This window comes from Oreochromis aureus, linkage group 3 (genome assembly GCF_013358895.1).
Source record: "Oreochromis aureus strain Israel breed Guangdong linkage group 3, ZZ_aureus, whole genome shotgun sequence".
In the NCBI taxonomy this organism is placed as follows: domain Eukaryota; kingdom Metazoa; phylum Chordata; class Actinopteri; order Cichliformes; family Cichlidae; genus Oreochromis; species Oreochromis aureus.
The window spans coordinates 91704218-91718356 of NC_052944.1; positions in this window are offsets into that span (position 1 = coordinate 91704218).

Here is a 14139-nt window from a genome sequence, read left to right on the forward strand (position 1 = left end):
CATTCAGCTCTGACACTGTCACATCATGAAGGAGACGTGGAAATCACTTTGTTACACCACTCTACAAACTCCTGCAGAGCGGGCCCGTGGTGTTGTGAGGGGCCTGACAGCAGTGACAGGAGAACTGTGTTGTCTGCATATTTAACCAGGTGACAGTTGGGCTGTGTGGATTAGCAGTCATCGGTGTAGAGGATGAAGAGCAGGGGGGAGACCACACAGCCCTGGAGACCGGAAAGACAGTTGTTGATCTGAACTTTCTGAGTCCTGTTGGTCAAAAAGTCCAATATCCACAGGATTAGCTGATCATCCAGGTGAAATCAGGAGGAGCAGGAGCAGGATATGAGGCTGCAGAGTGTTGAACGCTGATGAGAAATCAGCAAACAGAAGTCTGGTGGAGGAGCTCCAGATGTTTGTGGATGGAGTCCAAGATGAAGATTTTTGCATCATCGACGCCTCTGTGTGCACGGTAAGCAGTGGGTCCTTCAGGGGATCAGTTGCTCTTACGATGTGCTGTTTTATGATCTTCTCCATGGCCTTCATCACCAGGGGGGTGAGGGCCACAGGACGAAGATCATTCAGAGACTTTGAGCCATCATGGACTCCCACTCCTTCCATCCAGCAGCTCCAAAATGTCTGCTCACTCATCTTCTTACTGTCTGTGCTCTTCTTTCATTTCACTCATTATATATGAACGGCTCCTAAATCACACTGGATATGGATTTTCTGTCCATCCACACTAATTCTCTTCATTCTCACCTGATTGTTTGGATGCTCTTTGATAGCACATTGAAAATCCTCACAGTGACTTCTATTGCCACACTGACTGGACAAATACAAAGTTGAAGGCTTCATGTGTTTGGCACCAATAATACTTTGGTAGGTCTGAATTGTGTTTTGAACCATCTCTCAGGACCAAAGTCTTTTTGCTTCATTCACAAAGAGCTGAAGGCTTTTTACCTCACAGTTTGTGCTTTGATATTATTGGATGATGGACTATGGAAAACACAAATGTGCACTTCTTAATGGCTCATATGTGCTGTGAAAGAGCTCTTTGTCATCTTGAAGCCTTTTCAATAGTTTTTCTTTGGCTGTTTGTAAAGTTTTCTGTGTGAACTCTCAGGAATCTGGAGCAGTCTAATAGAAGTCTACTGGGGTATAGAGGGAGGAGCTTCTGTCAGACTCTTTCTGATGAGGAACTGAAGCCGCTCTCATGGTCTCATCAAATCCATCAGACTCTGCTGAGAAAAACAGTCATGTGACCTCTCAGAACAAACAGCCTGTTAGTTTCCTGCTGCCTCCATCACTCACTTTCATTCACTCTCAATCACACTAACATGTTAAAGCAGCGCTATAGCTCACCTGGCTGAGCAGGTGGACTGAAGGCGGGCTTACTACAGGTGCCTGTGTGTCCCTCACTCTCCCCACTTTCCTGTCTACTCTCTGCACCTATATAATAAAGGCAAAATGCCTCCAATAGAAATCTTTGCAAACACAAAGTCCCACAGCAGCCCCGTGTTCTCCGGCTAAAATGAGAGTTTTTGTCAGTGGAGTCTGGTGGCTTTAACCACACAAACATTACAGCTGCGCTCAAATATCACAAAAGAGCTGTGACAGCAGAGAAACACATGAAAATCCTCCAAATATCATCTAGAAATAGAAATCTGTCCACTGTGGGACATGTGAGGCTGACATTAATATGTCTTAAAGTGGGAGATGAAGAAATGATTCCAGGGCCCAAATCATTGAGACAAACATCAATCCACACTTCACTTTGTTTCATGTCTCTAAAGTGGGAATATTTCAGTGTGATGAACAAACGGCCTCCAACAAATAAAGCTGATTTTCTTTTCCTGTCTTTTCTCCAGCGGCCTCAGCTTCTTCCTCTTTCCCCTGTCTTCTTCTGCAGACGCCTCTCTGTAGCTTCAAGCTGTTTCTCTTTACAAGGAGAGCTACAAACCTTTGCATCCAGCCACAAACACCCCATGGGCTCCTCTGGATCATCACACTCATCATTTTCACAATAAAAAGCCTCATATTTATGGCTGCTCCACCCTGACATGTGACAACATCCAAATGACTGGATCAAAGTGTTTGAATGATCTCAGCAGCTTTAAAACTATTGATATTTATACATTTACATTGATTTGGACTAAACTAACAAAACTATTGATTTGATCCAAACTCAAATCATGCCAGAGGCTTTATTTTGAAGTTAGGATCATTTTAATGGTCTTCTTAGTCTGTTCATTTAAACACACAGTTGCTCCGCCTGACATTTTTGGCTTTTAGATCAAAACATCAAAGAATTTATTTTATTTGAAAGAACTGAAAATAGATTCAAACTAAAAGCTTTTAGAGAATAAACTCCTACGTGACCTCTGACCTTTGACCTGTATCTACAGCACTGACCTCTGACGTTCAGCTCCACCTTTCTCTTCAGCAGGATGTTTCCCTCCCTGCTGTAGACGGTGCAGGTGTAGGTGTAGTTGTCTCCATCTGTGGGGTATTTCAGGGTCAGACTGAGGTCTCCAGTTTTCAGCAGGTCTTCATTCATCTTCGTTCGGTCTCTGTAACCCTGGTGCTGTTCTTCAGGCTGGTCAGAGCCGTTCTCATACACGTGGACCTTTGTGTCATAGACCTTCCACTCCACTTTAGCGTCTTCAGGCAGGTGAAGTGTGGTTTTGAGGGGCAGCTGGACAGACTCCACCCCTGAATCCACCTCCACCTGGGGGACTGAGAGGACAACAAAGCACAACATGAGCTTGGATGGAGACATTTGTGTTGAGTCTAACAGGCTGAATGCTGCTGCTTCACTGGGAGCTCACTGTTAGATAGAAAGTGGTCAGTGTGAAGAGGAGACGCAGCAGAAAGATGAAGACTGACAGGAAGAAAGCAGTGAACAGACTGTTGGAGCTGCTGTTAGTGGGACAGGACTTTATTCAGTCTCTGAGGACCAGATTTGACTTGATGAAGCAGAGAAACACAGTCTGAGTGTTTCTGTCACACTCACTTCATCACACAGCTCAGTTTGACAACATTTGGAAGAATTTGATAGAAGCCTTCCTTTAGTAAAAGCACCAATAAAACACCATGAAAACACCTCACTACACACAAAACTGCAGTACTGGCAAATTGGACATAAAGTATGAAAAGTCAAAGTACTTATTGTGCAGAAAAATGTTCCCATCAGTGTCTATGGATCAATATTTATGCTGCACATGTTTAAGGCTGAGCTCATTTCAAATCCTTTCTATTGTGTTGAATCTGCAGTAATGCATCATATTCTATAAAATCATATGTTTGTAGTGGCTGTCCTGTGAGGACCACGTATCTCTAAATAAACAGCTGTTAATGAGCTCACAAACACAGGCCTACAGCTGGATTTGAAAAAGTCCATTCAATAGAAAATCAACAATCACAGCTGGAATCAATACTCCATTCATACAAAACTGCTCAAAGAAGTCCTGACATTAATTAATGCTTCAATCTCTAATAATTTGATATGTATCACAGGCCTTCAAGCTGACAGTAGGTAAAGCGTTACTTAAAAAGCCATCTCTAGACCCAGCTGTCTTAGCTAATTATAGGCCAATCTTCAACCTTCCATTCATATCATAATATCCTATTAGCGCGATTAGAGCACGCTGTAGGTATTATGGGTACAGCACTGCAGTGGTTTGTATCATATCTATCTAATAGACTCCAAATTGTTCATGTAAATGGAAAGTCTTCACAAACTGAGGTTAATTATCGAGTTCCACAGGGTTCAGTGTTAGGACCAATTCTGTTTACATTATACATGCTTCCCTTAGGCAGTATCATTAGAAGGCATAGCATACATTATCAGCTGTTATCAGTGTTGGTCAAGTTACTTGAAAAAGTAATCAGTAACTAATTACTGATTACTTCCCCAAAAAGTAATCCTGTTACTTTACTGATTACTTATTTTCAAAAGTAATTAATTGCTTAGTTACTTAGTTACTTTTTAAAAACACGATTTACAACCTGAATAGGTGATAAAGTGATAGATCTTTCAGTCCAATTCTACTTTTTCTGCATAATCCATCATACAAAATGTAATCAAATGGAAATGTCTCTTTTTAAAACTTCTTTTATTAGTTTTAATCTTTTAACTTTACGCATCAAGCAAAAATTAAATTATATGCAACATTCTCTGACTGGAAGAAATTTGTTTAACATTTAAACCTATTTTCTGCACATTCCAGCAGATAAAATAAAATATTTGTTTGTGTTTACACTCAGTCTTTCAAATAAATGCAAGTGAAACACAGCAGAAAATAAATAAAATCAAAGACTCAGCGGTCCTGTTGCTCTATTTTCACCTGTATAGCAGGCGGAGGTTTGCCCTGGTGCAGGTGTGCCGCAGCGGTCAGTGGAAGAATCCACGAGTTTCTCTGTGAATTTCCCATTCCGTGGTAGCGTACTCGGTGCTTGCTCGGAAGTTTAGGGTTTTCTTCGCTGTAAAAAGAAGTTTTCTTCCCACGCAGTGAACAGCGGACGCCAATGTTTTTGTCACTTTTTACGGAATCAAACTCAAAGTAAGGTCAGTACTTCCACGCTTTAAACGCTGCACGCTCATACTCTCTAACGCACTCGATATATTATCCATTGTTGATCTGCACACAGCTGATGCCACGAAAGTCGCACTCACTTACGTCATTGTCGTGAGACACTCTCGCAAAAAAATCACAGTTTTAGTAACGCAGTAATGCAGCGTGCTTACGGGAAAGTAACAGTAATCTAATTACCTTTTTTGCAATAGTAATCCCCTCCTCTCCGTGAATTGCTACCTTATCGTGGTGGAGGGGTTTGTGTGTCCCAGGGATCCCAGGGGCTATGTTGTCTGGGGGCTTTTGCCCCCTGGTAGGGTCTCCCATGGCAAATTGGTCCTGGGTGAGGGACCAGACAAAGAGTGATTCAGAAGACCCTTATGAAGAGAATCTCGAGGGAACAGTTTACCCTGCCCGGGATAGGGTTACCGGGGCCCCGCCCTGGAGCCAGGCCCGGGGAGGGTGCCTGAGGGCGAGTGTCTGGTGGCCGGGCCTTAGTCCATGGGGCCCGGCCGGGCACAACCCGAAGAGGAGACATGGGCCCATCCTCCCGCAGGCCCACCACCTGCAGGAGGCGCCATAGGGGTCGGGTGCATTGTGTGCTGGGCGGCGGCCAGGAGCGGAGGCCCTGGCGGACTGATCCCCGGCTGCCAAGACTGGCAATAGGGACATGGAATGTCACCTCTCTGGTGGGGAAGGAGCCTGAGTTAGTGCGTGAGGTTGAGAGGTACCGGCTAGATATAGTCGGGCTCACCTCTACGCATGGCTTGGGTTCTGGAACCAGTCTCCTGGAGAGGGGCTGGACTCTGTCTCAGTCTGGAGTTGCCCCTGGTGAGAGGCGGCGGGCTGGGGTGGGTATTCTAATATCCCTCGGCTTGCTGCCGATGCGTTGGGGTTTTCCGGTGGATGAGAGGGTTTGTTCCCTGCGCCTTAGGGTCGGGGAGCGGGTCCTGACTGTCATCTGCGCTTATGCGCCGAGTGGCAGTTCAGAGTACCCAGCCTTCTTAGAGTCTCTGGGGGGGGTGCTGGAAGGTGCCCCATCTGGAGACTCTGTTGTCCTGCTGGGAGACTTCAATGCTCACGTGGGTAACAACAGCGAGACCTGGAGGGGCGTGATTGGGAGGAACGGCCTCCCTGATCTGAATCTGAGTGGTGTTTTGTTATTAGACTTCTGTGCAAATCACAGTTTGGCCATAACGAACACCTTGTTCGAACATAAGAGTGTCCATAAGTGCACGTGGCACCAGGACGCTCTAGGCCGCAGGTTGATGATCGATTTTGTAATCGTATCACCAGACCTGCGACCATATGTTCTGGACACTTGGGTAAAGACAGGGGCTGAGCTGTCAACTGATCACCACCTGGTGGTGAGTTGGATCAGGTGGCGGGGAGGGGCGCTGGACAGACCCGGTGCACCTAAACGCGTGGTGAGGGTGTGCTGGGAACGTCTAGCAGAGGCCCCAGTCCGCGAGATCTTCAACGCACACCTCCGGCAGAGCTTCAACAGCATTCCGAGGGAAACTGGGGACATTGAGTCCGAATGGACCATGTTCAGCGTCTCCATCGCCGGGCTGCTGCATTGAGCTGCGACCGCGAGGTGGTTGGTGCCTGCTGTGGTGGTAATCCCGAACCAAATGGTGGACACCAGAGGTGAAGGGAGCCACCAGGCTGAAGAAGGAGTCCTATCGGGCTTGGTTAGCCTGTGGGACTCGGAGGCAGCCGACAGGTATCGACAGGCCAAGCGGAATGCGGCTCGGGCAGTGGCTGAAGCAAAAACTTCGGGTGTGGGAGGAGTTCGGGAGGCCATGGAAAAAGACTTTCGGACTGCCTCGAAGAGATTCTGGCAAACCGTCAGGCGTCTCAGGAGGGAAAGCGGTGCTCTACCTGCATTGTGTATAGTGCTGGCGGAGCGCTGCTGGCGTCGACTGAGAAAATTGTCAGGCGGTAGAAGGAATACTGAGGACCTCCTTAATCCCACTGACACGTCTTCCGAGGAGGAAGCAGAGTCTGGGGATGAGGGAATGACCCGCCAATTTCGGGGGTGAGGTCACTGAGGCAGTTAAACAACTCCTTGGTGGCAGAGCCCTGGTGTTGATGAGGTCCGCCCGAGTTCCTGAAGGCTTCTGGACGTTGTGGGGCTGTCCTGGTTGACACGCCTCTACAATGTTGCGTGGAGATCAGGGGCAGTACCCTGGACTGGCAGACCGGGGTGGTGGTCCCCATCTTTAAGAAGGGAGACCGGAGGTGTGTTCCAACTACAGGGGATCACACTCCTCACCCTCCTGGGAAAGTCTATGCCAGGGTGCTGGAAAGGAGAGTTCGTCCGCTAGTCGAACCTCGGATACAGGAGGAACAATGCGGTTTTCGTCCTGGTCGCGGAACACTGGACCAGCTCTTTATCTTCTCAAGGATACTTGAGAGTGCATGGGAGTTTGCCCAACCATTCTACATGTGTTTTGTGGACTTGGAGAAGGCATTCGACCATGTCCCTCGGGGTGTCCTGTGGGAGGTGTTGCGGGAGTATGGGGTGTCTGGCCCATTGCTACGGGCCATTCGATCCCTATACAACCGTTGCAAGAGTTTGGTTCGCATTGCCGGCAATAAGTCGGACTCGTTCCGGTGGGTGATGGGCTCCGCCAGGGCTGCCCTTTGTCACCGTTCTGTTCATAATTTTATGGACAGGATTTCTAGGCGCAGCCAAGTGGCGGAGGGCTTTCGCTTGGTGGCCTCAGAATCTCATCTCTGCTTTTGCGGATGATGTGGTTCTGTTGGCTTCATCAGGTGAAAGCCTCCAGTTCGAACTGGAGCAGTTCGCAGCCGAGTGTGAAGCGGCGGGAATGAGGATCAGCACCTCCAAATCTGAGGCCATGGTTCTCAGCCGGAAAAGGGTGGAGTGCCCACTCCGGGTCGGGGATGAGTTCCTGCCCCAAGTGGAGGAGTTCAAGTATCTCGGGGTCTTGTTCGCGAGTGATGGGAGAAGGGAGCCGGAGATCGACAGGCGGATTGGTGCTGCGGCTGCAGTGATGCGGACGCTGCACCGGTCCGTCGTGGTGAAGAGGGAGCTGAGTGTAAAAGCGAAGCTCTCAATTTACCGGTCGATCTCGTCCCTACCCTCACCTATGGCCACGAGCTGTGGGTAGTGACCGAAAAAAGAGCGAGATCGCGGATACAAGCGGCAGAAATGAGCTTCCTCCGAAGGGTGGCTGGCCTCTCCCTTAGAGATAGGGTGAGAAGTTCGGCCATCCGGGAGGGGCTCAGAGTAGAGCCGCTGCTCCTCCACATCGAAAGGAGCCAGTTGAGGTGGTTCGGGCATCTGACAAGGCTGCCTCCTGGGCGCCTCCTGGGTGAGGTGTTCCGGGCATGTCCCACCGGGAGGAGGACCCGGGGAAGACCCAGGACACGCTGGAGAGATTATATCTCTCGGCTGGCCCGGGAACGCCTTGGTGTTCCCCCGGATAAGCTGGAGGAGGTGGCTGGAGAGAGGGAGGTCTGGGCTTCTCTGCTTAGGCTGCTGCCCCCGCGACCCGGTCTCGGATAAAGTGGATGAAGATGGATGGATGGATGGATGGCAATAGTAATCCCTTACATTACTCGTTACTTGAAAAAAGCAATCGGATTACAGTAACACATAACCGCCCATCTCTGGCTGTTATGCAGATGACACCCAACTCTATCGTTGCTAAACTCTGCATCCACCTCACTAACAGACATTATTCTCTGCTAACATTATCCAAGTTTACAGCTCGTGGCTAAATCCCACAAGGTCACCTCCACATCCCTCCCCCACAGTCTCCTGATTGGTCTGAATGTTCTTGATTGGCTCACTAACAGCCAATAAAATCTCATCTACAGAATTACAGTAGTAGTTAGGAAACTGTACATGCTGCTTTTAAGTGCAGAGCAACAAACTATTTGAACTGGTCCAACTTTATTAACACAGACAAAGATTTGTGGATCAGCTGCTGTTTGCTGCTATAGATATAATCCAGCTGATGTGGGAGAACTACATGTGACACTTTGATGCAGCCATGAATCTGACTGATTTCTTTCCATTTTCAAAGGTTGATGCATCAGTTAAAGTCCTTAAAAAGCTCAGAAATAAAGAGAAAGGTTGGTGAAAGCAAAGAGAGGCACTGGCAGCATTTAAGACACTAAACAAGAGAAACAGATCAGAGAACATCAGACTGAATAAGTGGAATAAAGTGAAACAGAGAACTAACGCTCCCTAAGAATGGAGCTGTCAGAGGAAGAGAGCAGCAAACTGAAAGTCTCTGTTAGCTGCAGAGCTCTGAAACTTCACACAGCTTTGGATGATAACATGGAGAAAGGATGTGGAGATTTTCACAGTTCTGCTAGAAATCATCTTCTAGTTATTGTGACTCAGATATGACTGATTATAGATGAGGACCAAAGAAGGTTTTTACTGAGATTTGAACTGACTTAGCTTAGCCTGTGTTTTAGCCACATGCTAAACAAACACATGTTCAGAAACTAGAAGATGTTACCTTTCAGATGAAGTCTCACACATGAACTTTGCTCCTACAGTTCATCTGCTGAAGCTTTTACATTTGGCTGGAAATCAAAAACCAAAACAGCCACAAACATCAGACATGCTAACACTGTAACATTATTGGATGGAGCCCACTGAGACTGAACCACCATCATGAGTCTGACCTCTGACCTTTGACCTGTATCTACAGCACTGACCTTTGACTTTCAGCTCCACCTTTCTCTTCAGCAGGATGTTTCCCTCCCTGCTATAGACGGTGCAGGTGTAGGTGGAGTTGTCTCCATCTGTGGGGTATTTCAGGGTCAGACTGAGGTCTCCAGGTTCCAGTAAGTTTCTCTTCATCTTTGTTCGGTTCTTGTATTTATCGTCCTGTTCTTCAGGCTGGTCAGAGCCGTTCTCATACACGTGGACCTTCTTGCCATTTTGTCCTTCCACTCCACTTTAGCGTCTTCAGGCAGGTGAAGTGTGGTGTTGAAGGGCAGCTGGACAGACTCTTCCCTGAATCCACCTCCACCTGGGGGACTGAGAGGACAACAAAGCACAACATGAGCTTGGATGGAGACATTTGTGTTGACTCTAACAGGCTGAATGCTGCTGCTTCACTGGGAGCTCACTGTTAGATAGAAAGTGGTCAGTGTGAAGAGGAGACGCAGCAGAAAGATGAAGACTGACAGGAAGAAAGCAGTGAACAGACTGTTGGAGCTGCTGTTAGTGGGACAGGACTTTATTCAGTCTCTGAGGACCAGATTTGACTTGATGAAGCAGAGAACACAGTCTGAGTGTTTCTGTCACACTCACTTCATCACACAGCTCAGTTTGACAACATTTGGAAGAATTTGATAGAAGCCTTCCTTTAGTAAAAGCACCAATAAAACACCATGAAAACACCTCACTACACACAAAACTGCAGTACTGGCAAATTGGACATAAAGTCTGAAAAGTCAAAGTACTTATTGTGCAGAAAAATGTTCCCATCAGTGTCTATGGATCAATATTACTGCTGCACATGTTTAAGGCTGAGCTCATTTCAAATCCTTTCTATTGTGTTGAATCTGCAGTAATGCATCATATTCTATAAAATCATATGTTTGTAGTGGCTGTCCTGTGAGGACCACGTATCTCTAAATAAACAGCTGTTAATGAGCTCACAAACACAGGCCTACAGCTGGATTTGAAAAAGTCCATTCAATAGAAAACCAACAATCACAGCTGGAATCAATACTCCATTCATACAAAACTGCTCAAAGAAGTCCTGACATTAATTAATGCTTCAATCTCTAATAATTTGATATGTATCACTGGCCTTCAAGCTGACATGACAGTAGGTAAAGCGTTACTTAAAAAGCCATCTCTAGACCCAGCTGTCTTAGCTAATTATAGGCCAATCTTCAACCTTCCATTCATATCATAATATCCTATTAGCGCGATTAGAGCACGCTGTAGGTATTATGGGTACAGCACTGCAGTGGTTTGTATCATATCTATCTAATAGACTCCAAATTGTTCATGTAAATGGAGAGTCTTCACAAACTGAGGTTAATTATCGAGTTCCACAGGGTTCAGTGTTAGGACCAATTCTGTTTACATTATACATGCTTCCCTTAGGCAGGATCATTAGAAGACATAGCATACATTATCAGCTGTTATCAGTGTTGGTCAAGTTACTTGAAAAAAAAAGTAATCAGTAACTAATTACTGATTACTTCCCCAAAAAGTAATCCTGTTACTTTACTGATTACTTATTTTCAAAAGTAATTAATTGCTTAGTTACTTAGTTACTTTTTAAAAACACGATTTACAACCTGAATAGGTGATAAAGCGATAGATCTTTCAGCCCAATTCTACTTTTTCTGCATAATCCATCATACAAAATGTAATCAAATGGAAATGTCTCTTTTTAAAACTTCTTTTATTAGTTTTAATCTTTTAACTTTATGCATCAAGCAAAAATTAAATTATATGCAACATTCTCTGACTGGAAGAAATTTGTTTAACATTTAAACCTATTTTCTGCACATTCCAGCAGATAAAATAAAATATTTGCTTGTGTTTACACTCAGTCTTTCAAATAAATGCAAGTGAAACACAGCAGAAAATAAATAAAATCAAAGACTCAGCGGCCCTGTTGCTCTATTTTCACCTGTATAGCAGGCGGATGTTTGCCCTGGTGCAGGTGTGCCGCAGCAGTCAGTGGAAGAATCCGCGAGTTTCTCTGTGAATTTCCCATTCCGTGGTAGCGTGCTCGGTGCTTGCTCGGAAGTTTAGGGTTTTCTTCGCTGTAAAAAAAGTTTTTTCTTCCACGCAGTGAACAGCGGACGCCAATGTTTTTGTCACTTTTACGGAATCAAACTCAAAGTAAGGTCAGTACTTCCACGCTTTAAACGCTGCACGCTCATACTCTCTAACGCACTCGATATATTATCCATTGTTGATCTGCACACAGCTGATGCCACGAACGTCGCACTCACTTATGTCACTGTCATGAGACACTCTCGCAAAAAAAATCACAGTTTTAGTAACGCAGTAACGCAGCGTTCCTACGGGAAAGTAACAGTAATCTAATTACCTTTTTTGCAATAGTAATCCCTTACATTACTCATTACTTGAAAAAAGTAATCGGATTACAATAACGCATAACCGCCCATCTCTGGCTGTTATGCAGATGACACCCAACTCTATCGTTGCTAAACTCTGCATCCACCTCACTAACAGACATTATTCTCTGCTAACATTATCCAAGTTTACAGCTCGTGGCTAAATCCCACAAGGTCACCTCCACATCCCTCCCCCACAGTCTCCTGATTGGTCTGAATGTTCTTGATTGGCTCACTAACAGCCAATAAAATCTCATCTACAGAATTACAGTAGTAGTTAGGAAACTGTACATGCTGCTTTTAAGTGCAGAGCAACAAACTATTTGAACTGGTCCAACTTTATTAACACAGACAAAGATTTGTGGATCAGCTGCTGTTTGCTGCTATAGATATAATCCAGCTGATGTGGGAGAACTACATGTGACACTTTGATGCAGCCATGAATCTGACTGATTTCTTTCCATTTTCAAAGGTTGATGCATCAGTTAAAGTCCTTAAAAAGCTCAGAAATAAAGAGAAAGGTTGGTGAAAGCAAAGAGAGGCACTGGCAGCATTTAAGACACTAAACAAGAGAAACAGATCAGAGAACATCAGACTGAATAAGTGGAATAAAGTGAAACAGAGAACTAACGCTCCCTAAGAATGGAGCTGTCAGAGGAAGAGAGCAGCAAACTGAAAGTCTCTGTTAGCTGCAGAGCTCTGAAACTTCACACAGCTTTGGATGATAACATGGAGAAAGGATGTGGAGATTTTCACAGCTCTGCTAGAAATCATCTTCTAGTTATTGTGACTCAGATATGACTGATTATAGATGAGGACCAAAGAAGGTTTTACTGAGATTTGAACTGACTTAGCTTAGCCTGTGTTTTAGCCACATGCTAAACAAACACATGTTCAGAAACTAGAAGATGTTACCTTTCAGATGAAGTCTCACACATGAACTTTGCTCCTACAGTTCATCTGCTGAAGCTTTTACATTTGGCTGGAAATCAAAAACCAAAACAGCCACAAACATGAGACATGCTAACACTGTAACATTATTGGATGGAGCCCACTGAGACTGAACCACCATCATGAGTCTGACCTCTGACCTTTGACCTGTATCTACAGCACTGACCTTTGACTTTCAGCTCCACCTTTCTCTTCAGCAGGATGTTTCCCTCCCTGCTGTAGACGGTGCAGGTGTAGGTGGAGTTGTCTCCATCTGTGGGGTATTTCAGGGTCAGACTGAGGTCTCCAGGTTCCAGTAAGTTTCTCTTCATCTTTGTTCGGTTCTTGTATTTATCGTCCTGTTCTTCAGGCTGGTCAGAGCCGTTCTCATACACGTGGACCTTCTTGCCATTTTTGTCCTTCCACTCCACTTTAGCGTCTTCAGGCAGGTGAAGTGTGGTGTTGAAGGGCAGCTGGACAGACTCCACCCCTGAATCCACCTCCACCTGGGGGACTGAGAGGACAACAAAGCACAACATGAGCTTGGATGGAGACATTTGTGTTGACTCTAACAGGCTGAATGCTGCTGCTTCACTGGGAGCTCACTGTTAGATAGAAAGTGGTCAGTGTGAAGAGGAGCCGCAGCAGAAAGATGAAGACTGACAGGAAGAAAGCAGTGAACAGACTGTTGGAGCTGCTGTTAGTGGGACAGGACTTTATTCAGTCTCTGAGGACCAGATTTGACTTGATGAAGCAGAGAAACACAGTCTGAGTGTTTCTGTCACACTCACTTCATCACACAGCTCAGTTTGACAACATTTGGAAGAATTTGATAGAAGCCTTCCTTTAGTAAAAGCACCAATAAAACACCATGAAAACACCTCACTACACACAAAACTGCAGTACTGGCAAATTGGACATAAAGTATGAAAAGTCAAAGTACTTATTGTGCAGAAAAATGTTCCCATCAGTGTCTATGGATCAATATTACTGCTGCACATGTTTAAGGCTGAGCTCATTTCAAATCCTTTCTATTGTGTTGAATCTGCAGTAATGCATCATATTCTATAAAATCATATGTTTGTAGTGGCTGTCCTGTGAGGACCACGTATCTCTAAATAAACAGCTGTTAATGAGCTCACAAACACAGGCCTACAGCTGGATTTGAAAAAGTCCATTCAATAGAAAATCAACAATCACAGCTGGAATCAATACTCCATTCATACAAAACTGCTCAAAGAAGTCCTGACATTAATTAATGCTTCAATCTCTAATAATTTGATATGTATCACTGGCCTTCAAGCTGACATGACAGTAGGTAAAGCGTTACTTAAAAAGCCATCTCTAGACCCAGCTGTCTTAGCTAATTATAGGCCAATCTTCAACCTTCCATTCATATCATAATATCCTATTAGCGCGATTAGAGCACGCTGTAGGTATTATGGGTACAGCACTGCAGTGGTTTGTATCATATCTATCTAATAGACTCCAAATTGTTCATGTAAATGGAGAGTCTTCACAAACTGAGGTTAAT